The following is a 3640-nucleotide window of genomic DNA, read 5'->3' as shown; positions in this document are numbered from 1 at the left end:
GTAAAAGTTGCCCAGATTTTTTCTCTTTTTCTTTATCTTTGGCTTTAGCTGCTCTTGTTCTCCCTGTGCCGCTCATTCCACACCTGCCTCTGTTCAAGGTCAGATGATCTTTTGTCCCATGGGAAAGACAAGTCCCAAGTATAAACAAATTAAACCACAAAAAGTTTCAATAAAGCTCAATTCCCATGCCACTATACTTCCACAGTCCTATAGGGGGAGTATTTCAAAGTTTCAAAAAAGAAAGGAACTATTTTCCGCCATTGAAGTTCCTCTATTCCGCATGTTAAGTTTTGTGGTTCCCAAACACAAAAGGAAGGTTTCCAGAACTTCTGATCTCTTAAAATCCAGCCACAAGGTATCAATATAGGTCCATGCAACAATGTTTAATGTTAATGTCTCAGTCTATGCAACAATTTCAATCTCTGCAACAATGTCGTCGATTTGACAGCAGTTTGACAGTTCTTTTTCTATACACTGGCAGCCCGATGACGGGGTTATCTCTTTCAACCCCGTTTAGCCCAGAGATAGGAGGGTAGTTCCAAAGAATAAAAGTCTAAAAATCACACAGTTCTTTCCCTTTTATCTTCAAAATGCAGAGTCTATCAATGCACCCTTTCTTCCACTTTTACAGTCCCTTTTTAAATACTTCAGCTCGTTTCCGAGCCCTTGCTTTGATCTAATTAGCAGAGTCGGGAGGCGGACTTCCTGTTACTCGCCTCCCGTTTTCAGCCGAATTTCTTCAATTTAAGTTAAAAAATTAGGTCCCTTACTCACGGGTATGTTGCTCCAATTCCGATAATTTCAAGAAGAAAGGTCAGCGCTCATCAGCAGCAGCAGCGCGGCTTTGCTTCCACGAAAAGAGCGATGAACTCACAGCGCCGCTCCCCCTTTCACGTTCCGGAGCCTCTTACGAGGCTCCTTCCCCGCTTCTGGGGGGGCTCCAGGCGCCCGCCGAGTCCCACGGCCGCAGGCTCGCTCTGCCTGCGGTTTTTCTTGATGGGTCTCCGCTTTGCCGCAGCGGACGACCCTTTTTCGCGGAGCCCCTCTTCACAGCGCGAAGAGGACCGCCATTGCTGTTTCGCGCCGCCTCCGGAAGTCCTATCCCCTGAAAGATTTTTGGGTGGAAACAGATGCGTTTTTATCATCGGAAATAGAATTAGCCCTCAACGTCTGAACAACTTTTTTTGCAAAAATCCCTAAGCCGCGCGGTCACAATTTCAGCAAAAATCTGACGTTCTGCAATTCATTCAAAAATGGCGCTGAACTGTTGCAAACGATCCCCTGAAAGGTTTTTCGGCGGAAACAGATGCGTTTTTATCATGGGAAACAGAATTAGCCCTCAACGTCTGAACAACATTTTTTTGCAAAAATCCCTAAGCCGCGCGATCACAATTTCTTCTAAATTTCTGACGTTCTTCAATTCATTCAAAAATGGCGCTGAACTGTTGCAAACGATCCCCTGAAAGGTTTTTCGGTGGAAACAGATGCGTTTTTATCATGGGAAACAGAATTAGCCCTCGACGTCTGAACAACATTTTTTTGCAAAAATCCCTAAGCCGCGCGGTCACAATTTCTGCAAAAATCTGACGTTCTGCAATTCACTCAAAAATGGTGCCAAACTGTTGCAAACGATCCCCTGAAAGGTTTTTCGGTGGAAACAGATGCGTTTTTAGCATGGGAAACAGAATAAGCCCTCGACGTCTGAACAACATTTTTTTGCAAAAATCCCTAAGCCGCGCGGTCACAATTTCAGCAAAAATCTGACGTTCTGCAATTCACTCAAAAATGGTGCTAACCTGTTGCAAAGGATCCCCTGAAAGGTTTTTCGGTGGACACAGATGCGTTTTTATCATGGGAAACAAAATTAGCCCTCAACGTCTGAACAACTTTTTTTTGCAAAAATCCCTAAGCCGCGCGGTCACAATTTCAGCAAAAATCTGACGTTCTGCAATTCACTCAAAAATGGTGCCAAATTGTTGCAAACGATCCCCTGAAAGATTTTTCGGTGGAAACAGATGCGTTTTTATCATTGGAAATAGAATTAGCCCTCAACGTCTGAACAACTTTTTTTGAAAAAATCCCTAAGACGCGCAGTCACAATTTCAGCAAAAATCTGACGTTCTGCAATTCATTCAAAAATGGCGCTGAACTGTTGCAAACGATCCCCTAAAAGGTTTTTCGGTGGAAACAGATGCGTTTTTATCATGGGAAACAGAATTAGCCCTCGACGTCTGAACAACATTTTTTTGCAAAAATCCCTAAGCCGCGCGGTCACAATTTCAGCAAAAATCTGACGTTCTGCAATTCACTCAAAAATGGTGCTAAACTGTTGCAAACGATCCCCTGAAAGGTTTTTCGGCGGAAACAGATGCGTTTTTATCATTGGAAACAGAATTAGCCCTCGACGTCTGAACAACATTTTTTTGCAAAAATCCCTAAGCCGCGCGGTCACAATTTCAGCAAAAATCTGACGTTCTGCAATTCATTCAAAAATGGCGCTGAACTGTTGCAAACGATCCCCTGAAAGGTTTTTCGGTGGAAACAGGTGCGTTTTTAGCATGGGAAACAGAATAAGCCCTCGACGTCTGAACAACCTTTTTTTGCAAAAATCCCTAAGCCGCGCGGTCACAATTTCAGCAAAAATCTGACGTTCTGCAATTCACTCAAAAATGGTGCTAACCTGTTGCAAAGGATCCCCTGAAAGGTTTTTCGATGGAGACAGATGCGTTTTTATCATGGGAAACAAAATTAGCCCTCAACGTCTGAACAACTTTTTTTTGCAAAAATCCCTAAGCCGCGCGGTCACAATTTCAGCAAAAATCTGACGTTCTGCAATTAACTCAAAAATGGTGCCAAATTGTTGCAAACGATCCCCTGAAAGATTTTTCGGTGGAAACAGATGCGTTTTTATCATCGGAAATAGAATTAGCCCTCAACGTCTGAACAACTTTTTTTGCAAAAATCCCTAAGCCGCACAGTCACAATTTCAGCAAAAATCTGACGTTCTGCAATTCATTCAAAAATGGCGCTGAACTGTTGCAAACGATCCCCTAAAAGGTTTTTCGGTGGAAACAGATGCGTTTTTATCATGGGAAACAGAATTAGCCCTCGACGTCTGAAAAACATTTTTTTGCAAAAATCCCTAAGCCGCGCGGTCACAATTTCAGCAAAAATCTGACGTTCTGCAATTCACTCAAAAATGGTGCTAAACTGTTGCAAACGATCCCCTGAAAGGTTTTTCGGCGGAAACAGATGCGTTTTTATCATCGGAAATAGAATTAGCCCTCAACGTCTGAACAACTTTTTTTGAAAAAATCCCTAAGCCGCGCGGTCACAATTTCAGCAAAAATCTGACGTTCTGCAATTCATTCAAAAATGGCGCTGAACTGTTGCAAACGATCCCCTGAAAGGTTTTTCGGTGGAAACAAATGCGTTTTTATCATGGGAAACAGAATTAGCCCTCAACGTCTGAACAACATTTTTTTGCAAAATTCCCTAAGCCGCGCGGTCACAATTTCTTCTAAATTTCTGACGTTCTGCAATTCACTCAAAAATGGTGGTAACCTGTTGCAAAGGATCCCCTGAAAGGTTTTTTGGTGGAAACAGATGCGTTTTTATCATGGAAAACAGAATTAGCCCT

The sequence above is a fragment of the Podarcis gaigeae genome (genome assembly GCF_964106915.1).
Source record: "Podarcis gaigeae genome assembly, chromosome: 2".
Lineage (NCBI taxonomy): Eukaryota > Metazoa > Chordata > Lepidosauria > Squamata > Lacertidae > Podarcis > Podarcis gaigeae.
This window is presented reverse-complemented; position numbering follows the sequence as displayed.